This window comes from Oncorhynchus masou, chromosome 5, assembly GCF_036934945.1.
Source record: "Oncorhynchus masou masou isolate Uvic2021 chromosome 5, UVic_Omas_1.1, whole genome shotgun sequence".
NCBI lineage: Eukaryota > Metazoa > Chordata > Actinopteri > Salmoniformes > Salmonidae > Oncorhynchus > Oncorhynchus masou.
The window spans coordinates 43,958,459-43,978,334 of NC_088216.1; the positions used below are offsets into that span (position 1 = coordinate 43,958,459).

The 19,876-nt window shown below is 40.6% G+C and overlaps 1 long non-coding RNA gene across 2 annotated transcripts; it reads left to right on the forward strand.

The window, feature by feature from the left end:
* Positions 1-6,251: 6,251 nt before the first annotated feature.
* Positions 6,252-9,607, forward strand: LOC135526812 (uncharacterized). Of its 2 annotated transcripts, none has more exons than XR_010453358.1 (5): positions 6,252-6,301; positions 6,826-6,966; positions 7,698-7,769; positions 8,042-8,272; positions 9,237-9,607. It is a non-coding gene; the product is annotated as an uncharacterized LOC135526812 (long non-coding RNA). The 2 variants fall into 2 exon arrangements; XR_010453357.1 differs by having other exon boundaries at positions 8,070-8,272.
* Positions 9,608-19,876: the final 10,269 nt, after the last annotated feature.

A 19,876-nucleotide genomic window follows, 5' to 3' on the forward strand; every position in this document is an offset into this window, starting at 1 on the left:
CGCGTCCTAGAGCTGGCCGCCAGGCCAAACTGAGCAATCGGGGGAGAAGGGCCTTGGTCAGAGAGGTGACCAAAAACACAATGGTCACTCTGACAGAGCTATAGATTTTATTTTATTTATTTTTATATCACCTTTATTTAACCAGGTAGGCAAGTTGAGAACAAGTTCGCATTTACAATTGCGACCTGGCCAAGATAAAGCAAAGCAGTTCGACACATACAACGACACAGAGTTACACATGGAGTAAAAGAAACATACAGTCAATAATATAGTATAAACAAGTCTATATACGATGTGAGCAAATGAGGTGAGATAAGGGAGGTAAAGGCAAAAAAGTAAATACAAAAAGTAAATACAATATAGCAAGTAAAACACTGGAATGGTAGATTGGCAGTAGAAGAATGTGCAAAGTAGAAATAAAAAATAATGGGGTGCAAAGGAGCAAAATAAATACAGTAGGGAAAGAGGTAGTTGTTTGGGTTAAATTATAGGTGGACTATGTACAGGTACAGTAATCTGTGAGCTGCTCTGACAGTTGGTGCTTAAAGCTAGTGAGGGAGATAAGTGTTTCCAGTTTCAGAGATTTTTGTAGTTCGTTCCAGTCATTGGCAGCAGAGAACTGGAAGGAGAGGCGGCCAAAGAAAGAATTGGTTTTGGGGATGACCAGAGAGATATACCTGCTGGAGTGTGTGCTACAGGTGGGTGATGCTATGGTGACCAGCGAGCTGAGATAAGGGGGGACTTTACCTAGCAGGGTCTTGTAGATGACATGGAGCCAGTGGGTTTGGCAATGAGTATGAAGTGAGGGCCAGCCAACGAGAGCGTACAAGTCGCAATGTTGGGTAGTATATGGGGCTTTGGTGACAAAATGAATTGCACTGTGATAGACTGCATCCAATTTGTTGAGTAGGGTATTGGAGGCTATTTTGTAAATGACATCGCCAAAGTCGAGGATTGGTAGGATGGTAAGTTTTACAAGGGTATGTTTGGCAGCATGAGTGAAGGATGCTTTGTTGCGAAATAGGAAGCCAATTCTAGATTTAACTTTGGATTGGAGATGTTTGATGTGGGTCTGGAAGGAGAGTTTACAGTCTAACCAGACACCTAGGTATTTGTAGTTGTCCACGTATTCTAAGTCAGAGCCGTCCAGAGTAGTGATGTTGGACAGGCGGGCAGGTGCAGGCAGCGATCGGTTGAAGAGCATGCATTTAGTATGCATTTAGGCCACGGAAGGAGAGTTGTATGGCATTGAAGCTTGCCTGGAGGGTTGTTAACACAGTGTCCAAAGAAGGGCCAAAGGTATACAGAATGGTGTCGTCTGCGTAGAGGTGGATCAGAGACTCACCTGCAGCAAGAGCGACATCATTGATGTATACAGAAAAGAGAGTCGGTCCAAGAATTCAAGATAATCCATCTACATAGGTGTACAGAGGCCCATTACCATCACTCCTGAGTTCCAATGACACGTTATGTTAGCTAAAGAAAAAGGCATCTCTGTCCAGTGTCTGTTTTCTTTTGCCCATCTTAATCTTTTCTTTTTAATTAGTCAGTCTGAGATATGGCTTTTTCTTCAACTCTGCCTAGAAGGCCAGCATCCTGGATTCGCCTTTGGTGTTTTGCGAATACTATTTAATGAAGCTGCCAGTTGAGGACTTGTGAAGCGTCTGTTTCTCAAACTAGACACACTAATGTACTTGTCCTCTTGCTCAGTTGTGCACCGGGGCCTCCCACTCCTCCTTCCATTCTCGTTAGAGGCAGTTTGCGCTGTTCTGTGAAGGGAGTAGTACACAGCGTTGTACGAGATCTTCAGTTTCTAAGCAATTTCTCACATGGAATAGCCTTCAATTCTCAGAACAAGAATAGACTGACGAGTTTCAGAATATAGGGCTTTTCTTCTGGCCATTTGGAGCCTGTAATCGGACCCACAAATGCTGATGCTCCAGATACTAAACTAGTCTAAAGAAGGCCAGTTTTACTGCTTCTTTAAATCAGGACAACAATTTTCAGCTGTGCTAACATAACGCAAAAGGGTTTTCTAATGATCAATTAGCCTTTTAAAATTATAAACTTGGATTAGCTAACACAACGCGCCTTCAGAACACAGGAATGATGGCTGCTGATAATGAGCCTCTGTATTCCATAAAGAATCTGCCGTTTCCAGCTACAATAGTCATTTACAACGTTAACTATGTGTACACTATATTTCTGATCAATTTGATGTTATTTTAATGGACAGAAAAATTGCTTTTCTTTCAAAAACAAGGACATTTCTAAGTGACCCCAAACTTTTGAAACGTAGTGTATATATTTTATATGCTGTAATATGAAAGCACATTACCTAGCAGCCAACCTTATTGCACCAACCAGAAGCAATTACAGTCAAGTAAACCCACCTCCTCTCAATGATTTTAATTAATTAATCCAGTCATTCATTACCATTACTGTAAAAAAATTACAGTAAGAATATTGGCACCATAAAACTGATTACGGTAACATGTTGTACTGTACATTTACAGCATTATACTGGCAGCAGAGTTGCCAGTAAATTACTGTAATTATATAATACAGCTGTGTTGCTGTAATGATTACAGTAGGCTCATTTACCGTATTGTAATTCTGTTTTTCTTACTGTAAAACATTTTACAGCATCCCCTGCTGTAAAATGAAAATACAGTATTTAGCTGGCAACTCTGCTGCCAGTATAATGCTGTACATTTACAAGGAAATGTTACCCCTATCATACACAGATAGATTCCACTAATTCACCATGCCTGTTTCTTTTTTACCTGCTTTTTGGTGTGTCTTACAGTGGTAAAAAAAACATAGCAAATTAAAAGCCACCTAAAGACCAACACTCTTAGAAAAAAAGGTTCCAAAAGGATTATTCTGCTGTCCCCATAGGATAACCCTTTTTGGTTCCAGGTAGAACAATTTTGGATTCAAAGTAGTACCTTCTGCAGAAATGCTTCCACAAGAAACCACAAAATGTTATACCTGGATCCAAAAAGGGTTATTCAAACTGTTCTCTTATGGGGACAACTGAATAACTCTTTTATGTTCTAGATAGCACTTTTTTGCTAAGAATATTGTCATTATTCCTGCATTTTCACAGACCCTGTGAAAAATACAGGTATTGGGTCTGTGTGAATGGTTCTCTGCTTTTTTGCAAGTAAATTCATTAACACTTCCATTGTTAAATATCTCACTAATTTGAAATGCAAACAGCTACCATGATTTAACAAAACTGCCCACTCCCTCCCCTATCAATTTGCAAGTTAACAACTGATGTGTATAAAAGGGGTAAACCTGCATGACAATGGTAAATAAGGGGCTGTTTGAACGGGGGTCATATAAACATTGCCTTATAGTTATTACAGGTAATATATCACATCTTCTGTCTGTAATGGGTAAGACAGCGGTGCGTTACTAAACAGGCACATTAATTAAACCATTTAAAACCATGAATTGAACCAGATTTAGGCCAAATGAAAAGCCGAACTCAAGTAGCGGGTGTTTTTAAATAGCCTACATCTTAAATAAATTAGATATGACATATGGTATCCTTTACTCTATTTATAGCTGATAATTTTGTCGTTTTACTAAGCCATCTCAGAAGCACGAAAACTTAAGAGAATTAGAGGACAGAATACAATGAATCACATTCGTTCCATTCAGTGTCAAATCTCTGCCATAAATCATTGTCACTCGTGCTTGTTGCAAGGTCACTGTAGCCTACCACATAGCCTATTAAAAATATGTATATTTGATCAACAGTCAGGTTTTAAATAACGGCCACACAAAGTAGGTGACTTACTTGTTATCTCTGGACAGAGAATCGTTGGATTTCCACAGCCACACCTGCACCCGTTAGAATAACAGCATTGACTTAGAGAAGCGCAAAACGACCTCAGGTATACCTAATTATCTGCAGATGAATAAAATGACAATATTCCTTAGTAAAAAAAGAACCAATCCACCTGCACAGTTGATTCTCATCTGCTCGGATGGACTCTGTTAAAATGGGTAGCTACCAACAAGGCAGAGAGGAGAAAATTTAAACCAGGTCATCCTCTCACTGGTCCCTCCAGTCCCCAAGGGGACCTCAAAAAAGCAACCATTCAACTAAGCATTCTCTGTCCATATGGAATAGCTGCATGACACCTGAAATGTCAATATAAACTAGAGGCTATGTGTTAGCTATGAATCATAAGCTAGTCTATAATAAAGACATACCAGTTGGTACAATAAATATCTTATTGTGTTATCACATACATACAATGTGTGTGATGGAGTGGTTTTTCATTGTCAGATAACAAAAATATAAAAAATGGATGCTTTCATAATTGAGGCTCCTCAACAACATCTAGCTTGACAGTAGATCATAAGGCCTGAAGGACCTGCTAGCGTACACACACACACACACACACTCCTGCCGATCAGTCCTCGTGGACCTGTCGCCATTACCGAACATTAGCATCCATAAATGTCCATACTTAAAACCCCATTAGACTGGGGAAAGAGGAAAGCTATCATCACTGAGTAGTTGCACTTTGACCAGAATCAAACCCAACATCTTGGATGGTTTCGCCCAGGGGCGGACTGAACATCTGGCATTTCAGGTAAATGCAGGCCCATTTTTAGTCCGGTGGGCAGTCTAACTGGGTTTCTTTATGTGCACAAAATGATAATTATCTGGCTAATAATGGTGGAAGGCCCAGCCCTGGGCATAAGCAACATAGGTGGTCACCTAGGGCATCCGGCCGTGAGAGGCTCCTCGAAAAAGTAGAATACACACAATTTCTAAATTAGGTTGTGCATCAGCAGTTTTCCTCTTGCTATGTCAGTCACTGACCATCAGTCAATTAGCCCAAGCAACCTTTTCTGGATTGGTAATCTAGTCTACCCAGATATCTGTTGTAATTACCGCAAGGGCACAAAGGGGCCCTGACCTCCAGGGGGCCCTTATTTATTTTTTGTTAGTCACTCTCACTCAGATATCATTGTAACATTGCATAAATCATGGCAACATGTGTAGAATTGCAGGAAATTAGCTGTAAAACTGCTTTTATTTAATTTTTTTAGCTCTGCCACGTGGCAATTTCATGTAATTAAATGGGGACCTTCGGAGAAAATGGTCCAGTGTGGTGTCTCAAGGGAAAAAATGGGCTGATTTCTGGTCCCAGTCCACCCCTGGTTTCACCTGGCAGCCATCATATGAAGAGGATGGAATCTTCCAATCCATAAAATGAATGAATGGTATAGGAAACTGTTTTTAGGTAGTATTTTTATTTTATAGTACATAAATTACTGTGTATGTATTTACCTAGAAATAACAGCTCATTTCTGGCAATTGTTTCCACAAGCTGTGACGAGTGTAAGTCGGGTTGTCGTTTCTTGCCCAGCTGCGATTTCCGCTAAATGGGCCAGCTGCAAAGTTTTACATAAACCAGGTCAGGAGTCACCAACTGCTTTATTAAAGTAGATGTCTGTCCTCGTGAGTTACACATTGTGAGCCGACACGGCAATTCATCCACCAGAGGCAGCTGAGTGCCTTAACAGTTTGCAAAGATCGCCTTGCAAGGATGGGCGTCGGTGGTGGATGGCGGGCAACCGACAGCGTCATTGCATCAGTACTGCGGAATAAATTCTGCAGTCAAACTTTGTTCATTATGCAGTTCAACATTTTAGTGGTTATGTGTGCAACAAAAGTTCAACACTCACCTTTTGTCACTATTTCTGGAAAGTCTACACATACAATTTGACGCAAACGTTGGATAAATCCAATGTATACACCACATAGAAACCACTACAACTGTATGGTGTCAAATCCGACTAAATAAAAATCGAACGGGCGCGAGAAATCGGGAAGGAAACATCATTGCTCAATCAAACACTTTTATCGAGAGAGAAATGTGGTCGAGCGAGCAGAGGACATGTTCCGCGAGCGCAGGCCAACGTGCTGTGCGCAAATTCAACTTGAGGGCTTGCAAGTGTGACTTTGAGCGAGCCCAACGGCATTTTCCACACGCATGTATACCGCTTCCACACACGGTTGTGTTTTCATCCCACTCACACCAATTTTCCAGTTTGTTCTCTAAGACACATTTTGCTCTCGCAACCGCTTACTATAATTTTATAACAGGGGAACATTCTAGCGAATGAACATTCCTGGTGCAGGCTACTGAAACGCAATTGGTCAGGTTTTTGGACCAATCACGGATCGGATGCTCGCATCGGATTTTGACCATACAGATGAATAGAGGACGGTGAGAGATGAACGATGACTGACAATAATATAGAGGTAAGTTTGATCGTTTTTCAGTAGAGAAACTAGCTAATCAACTAACTAGCTAATCTACTGTGATTTGAATATTGAAATGTAAGTAGCTAGTTGTTTGGTCTTATGTTATTAAAGCAGGCTATTGATGAGGCAAGCTAGCAGGGAACCATGTAGTTTAACCCAAAGAAAGGGGGTTTCGTTTTCTTTACCGTCTCCGATTTAACTAGGAGCATTGTATCTAAGTCGAGGAGGAGTTTAGTAGAGGAGCATGACTGGGTGGCAGAAGAGGGGAGATGTGTAGGGTGAGAATAGACAGGGATGACCCTCAATTAGGGAAAAGGTTAGTGATAGAGGAGGGGGAGCCAAGAGAAGTCAGTCTCTGAACCAAATAATAGTCTATATTGTAAACCGCTAACCACATACTTTGAGATACAATCTGATTTGAAATAAAGATGTATTACTTTTTACTCTCAGTTTTTGTGCAGTTACAATAAATGAGAATGACCTTAAACCATTTATTTCTCTCCATCCCTCTTTCCATGCAGGTCTACTGTCACTAGTGTGTGGTGGTGAAGTTGTTCTCTGCTCAGCTGACAGACAAGAGATACAGAGACAGGAGTCCATTCTGTTCCAAGTAGGTCACCTTGGCTCTCCTCTATGCACAGCACTCCAGGGACTTCCTGCAGGTAAAGATGTTATCCACCAATCCCGCCCGTAACTGAATCATTAGTGGTACTACTGCGAGTTCCTCTCATTTCTTTGACTCTGTATGAAGACATTGTGCATAGGACATTTGTCACGTAGATTGGATGATGACCAGATGCTGGCTAATGGTTAGAAAGATGGTTCCATACTGAATGTATGTGATAGTCATTGCTAAACAATATTAGGGGTGTAGTTAAGGGAAGAAGTGGAAACCTATAGAAGGATAGCTCTCCACAAGGTGGGTTGGGCATGAAATAACAGCAGGCTGTTCAATACTGAGCCTTTCTGACTGACAAGTGATGTAGATTAGTACCGGGCAATTCCACAGTAACAGAGTGATGCTGAGTCTCAGATTTTTCACTTTAAAATGTATGTCAAACAAACCAATGATTGCAAATTGTTTAAAGTAGTCCTTGTGCACACGGTTGTATGATTTGTTTCACTTTGAAACCATAGTTTATTTTACATACATTTTTAAAGTGAAAAATCTTGAGTGTCGGCGTCACTCTGTACCGTGGAATTGCCCTACAGCTTGGCTCAGTCTCACATAATGTGTTATCACTTATTTGGCTAAATGATTATCCATAGTTGCCGCTACAGCCACAGCAGTCTTGAAATGGACTGTTACCTTGAATGCAACATTAAGATGTTAAAACATTTCAATTCCAACTCTGTCTGTGATATTTCCTGACGTCAATGCATGTGTGACCAGGTGGAGTCAGGCTTCTACTTCATCGCCCTGGACCACGCCATGAACGAGCCAGAAGTCGCTAAGTTTGGACCAGTGAGTCACCAACTCATCTTATGCCTTACACAACTCTGCACATATGTATCTTTCCACTTTCCTCAAACTCCAGTGCCCTACTTTTGTTTACCTTTTTACCAATGTCTGGATTGTACAAGGATTTTAAGTTGGGACTTCAACCATACTAAATCTAATTCCATCTCCTGTATTGTTCTGCCCTCTATAGAGGAATGGAATAAATGGAACGGAGTGAAACACGTGATTTTCATACGTTTGATGTGTTTGATACTGTTCCATTGATTCCATTCCAGCCATTACAATGAGCCTGTCCTCCTATAGCTCCTCCCACCAGCCTCCACTGCTCTTTTAATTATGGTGATGCCCCAACTGTAAGAACCTGTAGATCTCTACTGATTTTGAGGGAGGTGACATTGCCACAAACAGTGCCTGGGACACCTTCCAGCACTACCGCTGTCTGGAAAACAGCCAGAGGGTGGTCTGCTGCAACAGTGTGTCAGCTCGGCTGCACCTGGGAACTAAAGGTATGGCACCACACACCCAACAGTCATGTATGCTCAAACATACTTGTATGATCATTTATGTGTTTCTTAAAGTGACAATCAGCAGTTGAAACAATAACAGAGCATTCTCCCTGCCCCTGTTTCGGTAAAAAGCTGAGGGATGGGGCTTGGGAAATGTAACCACTCTCAAATTCATAGACCGAGCTATGGATGCAAGGATTGACCATCGCACCTCCTTCTTAAACCTCATTGGAGGAGACGACCCAAAGGTTCCTCGCCTCAGACCTCCAATGGGTTTTGAGAAGGACTCGAGTAGAGAAGAAGTGAGGAGTTGAGCAGAGATGAATTGGGACAGAGATCATGTCATTGTTTTAGGTGGAATCTTATGTTTAATGATACATTTATTCTGTTTGCACCTCTATCTTGGTTCTACTTGTGCTCTTTCCACCGATGGCTCTGGCTTACTTATAACATCTGATATGATAAGACTCCCTCTGCGATTTGACTCGGGTATTACTGACTGTATTCAATACAACTTCCAATGTCAAATTTTTTATAATTTGAGATTCTGTAACTGATAGATAATAGTAGCTCTCAATCAGACAATTACTATAAAACAAATCTATTTTCCTCAGTGCAATGTTTGGTGAATTTTTTAAAACCTTTATATAACTAAGCAAGTCAGTTAAGAACAAATTCTTATTTACAATGACGGGCCTACACCGGCCAAACCTGGACGATGCTGGGCCAATTGTGCGCCGCCCTATGGGACTCCCAATCATGGTCGGTTGTAATACAGCCTGTATTCGAACCAGAGTGTCTGTAGTGGCGCCTCTGGCACTGAGATCCAGTGGCTTAGACCGCTGCGTCACTCTGGAGTCGTCATGAATGCATGGTGTTGTTTTGTTCTCAGTGCTCCTTTGAATGCTGTGTGTACTGATTCAGTTCTAAATGTCCATCCTCACCACCTCCATCACTTCAACAGATTGTCTGGGTCTGCTGAGAGGGTCATTGGCTGCCACCTGCCCTCCATTGAGGTCCTGCATGACTCCAGGGCAAGGAAGCATGCATGAAAGATCATCACCGACCACTTCCACCCTTTCTTCCACAGACTCCCATCTGGCAAACTGTTCAAGTCAATCACAACCAAAACTTCCCACTGCCTGAATCGTTTCTTCCCCTGTGCCATGGCCCTCACCAACCGGCCGCCTGGTCCACAATGATCCTCTCATCCATGGACTCTGCGCTATTCATCCAGACTATGCACCGTGCACTATCATCTTACATTCTTAATTTACAATGTAGCTTAATGGTGCTGCCACAATAAACAGACCAAAAAAATATATATGCAGAATTTCCATATCCATACTGAATGTGTATCTATGGAAATTCTGCATATATATATATATATTTTTTGTCTGTTTATTGTGGCAGCACCATTTCACTGAGTCAAATTTCTGCACATGCAAATGTTTGGCGAATAAAGATGATTCTGATTCTAAAGCTGGTTTCTCATATGTCAGTTTAGCTTCTTTTTTGTGATAATGCCAGAGATGCCAGTGTTTGGAGGATATATTGGCACTGGTGTTGTTATGCCAGAGACAAAGTCTTCCTTTGCCATACTGGCTGGCAATGTTATTTTTCCTTGCTTGCTAACTAGCCAACTACAGCTAATTTACAATCACGTCAAACAGTGCACCCAGAATAATAGCAGCATTTGCATTTGTTTAAGGTGTTTTTAGTGACATTTATTTGCATAAATCCATAACAATGAGCTAATGAGGCGCGATTTCGCCTGGAATAGAAAATGTGCTCTCTCGTCAGGACACTTGTTCGGAGGAGCTAACCAACAACATATCTAACACAATCACTTCAAACTGAAGCTGGAAAGACCGCAAACTAGCTACAATTAATTTCATTAACTTTTTTTCAATTGACATTTCTTTGTATATATCCATAAATATTATGCCAGCTGATTCATGATTTCGACTGGCTGAGTAACGCTGCCTGCCTGTTCTGTCTCGTCCCGACACTTTCATTACTTTAGGACAGCTGGAGATCGAATTTGAATATTGAAACAATGCTGCAAATGTTGGAGAGACACAAAAAAGGTTTGTACAAATCTCTGCTGTTAAAAACTAAAATGTTAGTCGAAAAGAAACATGAGATGCTTTTTATAGTGGAGATCAAGTGTATAAATTGCCTGGCTGAGCTGATGAGATGGTGGATAGCGCAGTCAAATGGAACAGACTAAATAGGAATTTTAACGTCATAGATTTAGCCGGTGGTAACTTGTGGAATAGACACAAACAAATGTGGTATTAACTAATCATCATTCAGGATTAGAACCACTCGTTGTATAATATATTGTTATAAACTGGGTGGTTTGAACCCTGAATGCTGATTGGTTGACAGCTGTGGTATATCAGACCATATAGCATGGTTATGAAAAAAACATTTATTTTTAATGTTCTAATTACATTGGTAACCAGTTTATTATAGCAATAAGACACCTCTGGGGTTTGTGGTATATTGCCAGTATGCCACGACTAAGGGCTGTATCCATTGGCCATATACCACACCCTCTTGAGCCTTATTGCTTAATTTGGGACTGGTTATGTACTGGATGAACTGTAGCAGGTTTTCCACTTTGTCTTCATATAATTCAAAATCCTCATGTGCTGTGGGTGTGTGTGTCCCTAAATATTGTCTCCTTGATATTAGTGGACTCGTTTTATGGTGTTTGCTAGAGCTGATTGTCTGCTGGCTAACAGGTAATTAGCTAGCTAACTAGCAGGTGGATTACATTCGACTCACAGCGTAGTATACATATTGAAATGTATTTCCAAATGAATTTGGTTATCAAGCAGCTCGGTTCCCAAGTCGTTCGGCACTTACTGCTCAAGTTGGCTAGCTAGCTAAACAGAAGTCTCTTTTTCATTTTTTTGTTTAATTTTATATATTATTTTAAAATGTATTTTTATTACCAATGTAGAAAAGTCTGTATACATACAGTAAGTACATAAATAGACAATGATACATATGCTAGGGGGTACAACAAATGAAAGATTATACAAAGACCTTAAAATAAACAACACATTTTGATTGTTTTAACAGCTTTCTTATTTGAAGAATGTAGAATGCTCTTAATGTACTGCTCGAATTCCTTATAGAAAACACGGAAGAGTGTTTTTTTTAATTAGTGAATTTACATTTATGAACATTTATGACCCCTCCTGTCTCAGCCTCCAGTATTTATGCTGCAGTAGTTTATGTGTCGGTGGCTGGGGTCAGTTTGTTATATCTGGAGTACTTCTCCTGTCCAATTCGGTGTCCTGTGTGAATCTAAGTGTGCGTTCTCTAATTCTCTCCTTCTCTCTCTCGGAGGACCTGAGCCCTAGGACCATGCCCCAGGACTACCTGACATGATGACTCCTTGCTGTCCCCAGTCCACCTGGCCGTGCTGCTGCTCCAGTTTCAACTGTTCTGCCTTATTATTATTCGACCATGCTGGTCATTTATGAACATTTGAACATCTTGGCCATGTTCTGTTATAATCTCTACCCGGCACAGCCAGAAGAGGACTGGCCACCCCACATAGCCTGGTTCATCTCTAGGTTTCTTCCTAGGTTTTGGCCTTTCTAGGGAGTTTTTCCTAACCACCGTGCTTCTACACCTGCATTGCTTGCTGTTTGGGGTTTTAGGCTGGGTTTCTGTACAGCACTTTGAGATATCAGCTGATCTACGAAGGGCTATATAAATACATTTGATTTGATTTTGATTTGATTTGAATATGACATTTTGCCAATAGCACAATTAGATTTGAGGTAAAATTGTTTTTCTTTATTATGGTTAAGAAAACCAAGCAGCACATTACAAAAGTCATCAAGAATATTAACAATTATAAAACTGAATCTCCATAATTGTTTTACATGTAGACAATGCCAAAATAAATGTGAAACTGTTTCTGGATGCTCAACACAAAAAGTACAATTAATGTTCATGTCTTTTTTGAGTTTCTTCAGGTAATGATTCGCAGGGTAATATTAATGGATCAGTCCTCTTTGACCCTGTTAACAAGCAAGTATGTGTGGTAATATATTAGTGACCAATGTATTCCAGTAACTTGTGACATAAGGAATGGATACAATATCCCTTTGAAATAAAGCACGAATAGATCTGTTGTTTTGAGGGAGCGAGGAGAAACATATTTCCCTATTGGAGAGTCAACTGGATTAAGCGAGGGTAGGTCAAGAAGGTGAGGTCTGGCTACACCTCTAAATAACATGAGAGTTCCATATGGAATATCATCAAAGACTATGGCGAACTCTCTGTGTTACAAGGATATTGTAACGAGATAAAAATTCCTCATAATTGAGTAACAATCTTTCTGTATTAAAAAGTTGACTCACCAGCTGGATATGATTATTGAACCAGTTCATAAAAAATAAAGACTTGTTTGTATACAAAATGTCATTATTGTTCCAAATGAAATACCTATGCGGGGAAAAATTATGTTTAAATATTTACGACCACGCTATGAATACTTGTCTATGAAGCTAAACAGAAGTCTCTGCAGTGCATTGATAACAGAAGGCTCGTAATAGACAATCAAAAGATTGGACTGGCCAATGGTGGGAATTTGTGACTTTGTCCATCACTCCAGTGAGAGTGACCAATCTAAGGTTTCTAAACACGCACCCGCCTTTACACCCACCCCCATCAGCCTGAAATTCAAAGGTGCCAAGACTTGAGAGATAGCAATTTGAGAAATTGAGAGCAAAATCTTTACAATGACAAATGTCTATTGCTGGTTGAATTTTTTTACACAGACTCAAATAGACTCAAATAATGTGGGGTTCAGCAAGGGTTCTTCTAAGATCCTCAAAGTTCTTTGAAGAACCCCAGGGTTCTTGGCACTGAAAATTGCCCCCTAAAGGTTCTTCCGAGAACCCCATAGGAGGTGGGGTTAATTGAGGAGCCTCTTCAGTTGTTGGGGGTTCTTACATGAACCTAACTGCCCAACTGAAACATTTTAATTTGAAAGGACAGCAGGTGCAGGCACTTAACTGAAACATTTTAAAGATCTCCTCAATTTAAGGAAAGGTTTGTCCCTTGTATGATCTAAAATGTTTTGTGATGATGCCATCTACCTTTTCATATTTGTTCAAATCTTTCTAAAACAGAAAATTGACACAATTCAATTGATATCAATCAGCAAAGAGGTAAGAATACGAATATGTTGAAGGCTAGCTGTATTTGGTGCAGATGACTGAACTGTTTTGTCTATGTCTGCAGGTATACAGACGAGGAGTCATACAAAGATATGACAATTGGAATCGGTATGTTATGCAGATCACATGAAAATCACATAGGCATCTACATTATGGACAAGGTATGTGTATTTTTTTCACATTTACCACAACCAAGGTATGAATACTGTTGTGTGCATGTTTTGTTAATCATCTGTTTAATTACTATTTTGGGGTTTCATAGACTTCACCTTCCCTACACCTCTGATGAATAAAACAGGAAACCTGTTTGATCACCATGCACTGCAAAATCCTTCTGGCTATGGATACGGAGAACATTAACATGCCAGAGGATATACTCATTGGACTTGGGACTCTGCTGGTAGTTCACCTCATATTTCATTTAAAAAAAAATCTATTTTACTGCTAAAATCATAATTAATCCCAAAAGGTTCTTCAAAGAACTTATAGGGGTGCCCCTATTGTTTCAATTTGAAGAACCCCTAAAGGATACTCCAGGAAACGTTTATTTGTAGAGTGTAGGCCTACTGTTAAAGACATTTTTAATTTTGATCTGTGACAATTTTTTACATTTTATTTAACCTTTATTTAACCAAGAAAAGCCCATTGAGACCCAGAGCCTGCTTTTCAAGGGAGACCTGGCCAAGAAGGCAGCAACAATCAATGCAATACATAATTAAAACATACAACAATACAATACAACAACATGATCCAGCCTAGAAAAAAAGCATTTTACACTCCTCTGTAACAGAGTCTCCCATCAATATTTTAAATTCATTCAGTGGCACTAACATATCTAGATGAAACATGGATTGTAGATTATTCCATGCGTTTGGTGCACAAGAAGAGAAGGCAGTCTTGCCTAATACTGTGAATGTCCTGGGGACTTTAAGTAGCAACCACCTAGCAGACCGGGTATGTTGGTGAAGGAGACCAGACTACAGAGGTAAAGAGGGAGTTTACCCAAAAGGGCTTTGTAGATGAACACATACAAATGTATCTTTCTGCGCATATAAAGTGAGGTCAAACCTACCATTTAGTACAATGTGCAATGGTGGGTGTGTGACCTGGCATTTGTAATAAAGCACAAGGATGCATGATAAACAGAGTCCAGTCTCTGTAAGACAGAGGTGGTTGCATGCATATGGAACGAGTCACCATAATCAATTACAGAGAGAAATGTGGCCTGAGCAAGCTTCTTTCTAGCCATAAGCTGGAAGCAAGCCTTATTACGAAAATAAAAACCCAATTTTAATTTAATCTTTGTCACAAGATTATCCACATGAACTTTAAAGGACAACTTGTCATCCAACCAAATACCTAGATATTTGTAGGATGACACTTTTTCAATGGATAAGCCACCAGATGTGACAATGCTAATGTTCTCTGGCAGAGTTTTAGCTCTGGTAAAGGTCATGCATTTAGTTTTTTGTACATTCAAGACCAGTTTGAGACCATAAAGGGAGGCCTACAGTGACTGAAATCAGTCTGGAGCTCTTCAATAGTCTGAACCAGAGAAGGAGCACATTAATATATAACTGTATCATCTGCATATAGATGTAACTTTGCTGGTTGCATCCCATTTCCCACATCATTAATAGGAATTGAGAACAACACAGGAGCTACAATGGAACCCGGGGGCACATCTCTATTCATCAAAAGAAAGCTAGATGTTCTACTCTGTCAAAGTCACACTTGCAAGCTTTCACATTTACTCGAACAATGATGTTTCAATGGCGTGCGCAATCAACTTTTGGATCTGTTTTGACACCGTACAATTAACTGCCTCTGCAACGCAATGCTGCAAGACAAACGCAGCATTTCATTGGAAATGAATGGACTTCTGGTATACAGCACACTCATTCATCATCACAAATTGTAAGCAAGCTAGTTACAGTGCCTCATAGATTGTCTGTCATGCAGAGAGTGTGCAGCTCTCAAACAGCTGGTTGTTGGTGGAGAGAAGACCGACAGTGGTAGGGGTAGGAAAGCAGTCTGAACGATGTTCCAAGTTATGATATGTACCAGTATGTGCACTTAGCAGTATTCATACCTTGGTTTTTGTGGTAAATGTGAATATTTTTTTTTTAAACTTTTGATGTTTTTTAATACAAATACCTTGTCCATAATGTAGAGGCCTCTGGGTTTTCCATTCTGTAGGAAAGGGAGGAGTAATATGGCTGCTATGACTGCAGGGGACGAAAATCTGATATCAACATTGGAGGGGACAATTACATGAAAGAGCAATTCCTGAGGGGGACACCAAAAGTAATGCTGTAACACATAGCCTACGTTGTAATATGTTAATGTACAGTGGGGCAAAAAAGTATTTCAGTTCAAACAGGTGCCATTAATACAGGTAACGAGTGGAGGACAGAGGAGCCTCTTAAAGAAGAAGTTACAGGTCTGTGAGAGCCAGAAATCTTGCTTGTTCGTAGGTGACAAAATACTTATTTTCCACCATAATTTGCAAATAAATTCATAAAAAATCCTACAATATGATTTTCTGGATTTTTTTCAAATTTTGTCTGTCATAGTTGAAGTGTACCTATGATGAAAATTACAGGCCTCTCTCATCGTTTTAAGTGGGAGATCTTGCACAATTGGTGGCTGACTAAATACTTTTTTGCCCCACTATATAGTCATGTGACATATATAGTCATTAAATATGTGGCACTGATTTGAGTCTATTACAACATCTTTACAAGAACAAAACATTCAGAATAAGTACAGTTCTAAAAGAAAAATAACTACTTCAATGAAAAACCCAAACAAATCAACCAAAACATCCTTCAGAAATACTTAGTTATTGTTCAGTCAGTGTCTCAACTCTTCAAAAAACAGCTATGGACAAGTATGTCACACAAAGTATGCAATTTTAAATAAAATAAATAATTAGTAAGTGTACTGTCATGTACTAAAAACTACTAAACAAAATTACAAATATCATACTATACACCAGGGGTTCTCAAACAGGGTATGTGGACCCCTAGGGGTCCCTGGTGTAATGGCAAGGGGTCCATGAAATAAAAAAAGTGTAATGAACGTATTCAGCAGCACAAGGATTCCACTAACTTTACATATAATATAGAGGGTGTGGAGGTCCCTGAGGACCACTCAAAACCTTGCCTGCCTTTCCTCAAAATATGCAGGGGTTCCAGTACTAAAAAAGGTTGAGAACCACTGCTATACACACTACTGAACAAAAGAACCGAACATGTTTGAGGGTTTCAATGGATCCAACAAATTGCTGGCAGATATTTTCCCTCAAGACTGTCCAGCCTGTCATTATGTACATTACAGACAATTCTGATCAGCACCTTAACATGGTCAACCAACCCCCGCACCTCCACTGGTAGCCTCCTGAGGACCTCTACTGCCTCTCAACTGCTGCTACACAGGTATTTGTTGCGAAAGAGAGGCAACTGCACTGAAAGAGAATCTATGTTCAGCTCAGGGTACTGATCTAGAGACTCATCCAACTCCGCCGTGAGAAGCACTCTTTCCAACTTTTGCAGAATGTTTAGACTATCCTGGTAAAAACAGTCACCAAACTGAACCTCCACACAATCCAACACTTTAAAAAAATCTGTCCTATAGTGCCAGCAAATCGTATTGAGTGTCTCAATGGATTCAATCAATGTTGTTGCTTTCCCATACAGTGCAAGGTAGCTTTCGTCATTTCTGCTGTTTACCCCACGCGCTGGATAACTGGACACTGATTGGATTTAACTGGTGTGCTGTTACAGTTACACAGTGGCGGTGGGTTTGCCAGTTTTGATGTGCTGTGAATTTTACAATGGCTTTTCTCCAGTTCCTAAATCCTGCACTAATGAAGGCAGCATCCACTCTTTGGCCAAAATATGGCTGGCTTGAAAACCCTTGGCTACAGTGAAAACAACTCCTTTTATTGATGGATTATAATGTAGCCAGGGGAAATCGCGAAACAATCTCTCTTGAAATGTCAACACTCTGTTGGCAAGAGTTTGCGGTTCTATAAATTGTGGGTGTGGCTGATATGGTTTTGTGCCATCACTGAGGTAACTGGACAATGCTGTGCCACTGTCCCCTATACTGGCGCAGCTGGCAACAAGGTTGACACCTGGTCCTGCCGTAGCTGTGCCACTGTCCCCTATACTGGCGCAGCTGGCAACAAGTTTGACACCTGGTCCTGCCGTGGCTGTGCCACTGTCCCCTATACTGGCGCAGCTGGCAACAAGGTTGACACCTGGTCCTGCCGTGGCTGTGACACTGTCCCCTATACTGGTGCAGCTGGCAACAAGGTTGACACCTGGTCCTGCCGTGGCTGTGACACTGTCCCCTATACTGGTGCTGCTGGCAACAAGGTTGACACCTGGTCCTGCCGTGGCTGTGCCACTGTCCCCTATACTGGTGCAGCTGGCAACAAGGTGGACACCTGGTCCTGCCGTGGCTGTGCCACTGTCCCCTATACTGGTGAAGCTGGCAACAAGGTTGACACCTGGTCCTGCCGTGGCTGTGCCACTGTCCCCTATACTGGTGCTGCTGGCAACAAGGTTGACACCTGGTCCTGCCGTGGCTGTGAAACTGTCCTCTGAAGTCTCTCTCCTTGGCTCTTTCCCTTTCACCACCCTCACAGTCAGTCTCCTAGAAAAGAAATACGGTGTTTGCCGTACTCCTAACTACCAGTACCTAAAACTACACAATTAATCACAACAGCAATACCATTGCCGTAAACAAATCTTAGTTCAGTCACCAGTTTAAGTTGAGAGTGGGGGTGTCCATGGCATTTTCCAATTATGTCCCTATTTTACAAGTCAAAAAAATTGAGAACCTTTCATAATGTTGCCAAACAAAGACTCAACAAACTTACCTGAGACTCCCTGTCTCTGCCAGTCTGTCCCTGCCCATCTGTCCCCAGCTCTGCTGTCTGTGTGCCCTCTGTTGCCTGATCTGCCTAATGACATCATTGTGAAACAACCCATTAGCATTTCACTTCTTCCTAATGAAAATTCTATCAACTAAGTCTTAGGCTACTAGGGTTCTTGCTTTGCGTTTTGGAGTCCTGAAAAATACTCTGATGTCCGTCTTTTTACCCTTTTCTGACATTTTTCTACCTGGCATACTGGCTAGCTGCACAAACACACACACACACACACACACACACACACACACACACACACACAGTGTGTAGGTTATTTACAGCAGGAGATGGGCTTCTATCATCTTATCTTCTATCATTCTAAATGGGCTTCGATCTAAAAGGTAGCTAGCAAATGTGAAACGGATTTCAGTGACAAGAATTGACAGCTGTATGAGTTCACCATTTACACAACATATACTGCAACCTTTTGTAATTTTAATATAGTTTGTTTCAAATTGGCTGGCTTCCAACAATAGCTGAATTTGCAAAGCTAGCGAGCACCAATTCTGTTTCTGTGGTGTTTGCTATTATCTGTGCTATCGTCAGTTTACTCCAAGATCTGCACACGTGCTTCAATGTTCCGTAGCGACAATTTAGCTTTTGCAACGAGACCATTATAGATAATTAAGATAACCGGTTTTTGGTCCGTTTATCGTTTTAAAACATGATACAAAACGGCTTAATAACTCAACATCTCAAACAGCAAGACTGACTATCTACCACATGGACAGACTTCATTAATGTGCTTGTGTCGGGAGCATGCTATCTATTTAGTCAGGCAATAGCCATATTATTCTGACATATTTTAGAATGTAAAAACAATGCCAATGCATAATGCCATTGGGTAGCCCCCCCCCCCAAAAAAGCAATATTCTTAAAAAAGAAATCCATCAGTTTTTGTATAAAGGCTATTACAACAATTAAATATAAAATGTGTCTTTGAAAGTTACAATGAAGTGCTTGAAAAAGTCCTTGAATTTGACTTGCCAATGTCTGTATTAACCCTGCATAGTCTACTTGCTCAGCCTGCAAATGAAGGATAAAATTCTATGAGAAACTCGCTTATTGGCAGTGGCAGGAGACAGCCGTCCGATTGACAGTTAAGATGTACATATATAGCAATAGTAAATAAGAGTCAAAGACGGGTTAGCGATCTGACTCCTGGTATTGCCCTGATTTGGTTGTTGCTCTGCTATTATCAAAGACAGGGTAGATACAGTATCTGACTTTATGGATTGGTTTCCCCTCCAGTGGAGAACCGTCATTCGGGGCAGGTGGGGCAGAGCCTGTTTTGAGCTCCACCTGTTTATCGGTTTTGCATGTTATTTTGTCATTAATACGTGTCACATCAGTTTCCAAACAATGTAAAAAATATATATAAATAATAATTGAGTTAATAAATACATTAGAAGTGCCCATCCAAGAAGGCTCAAGGTCATTGGCCACAGA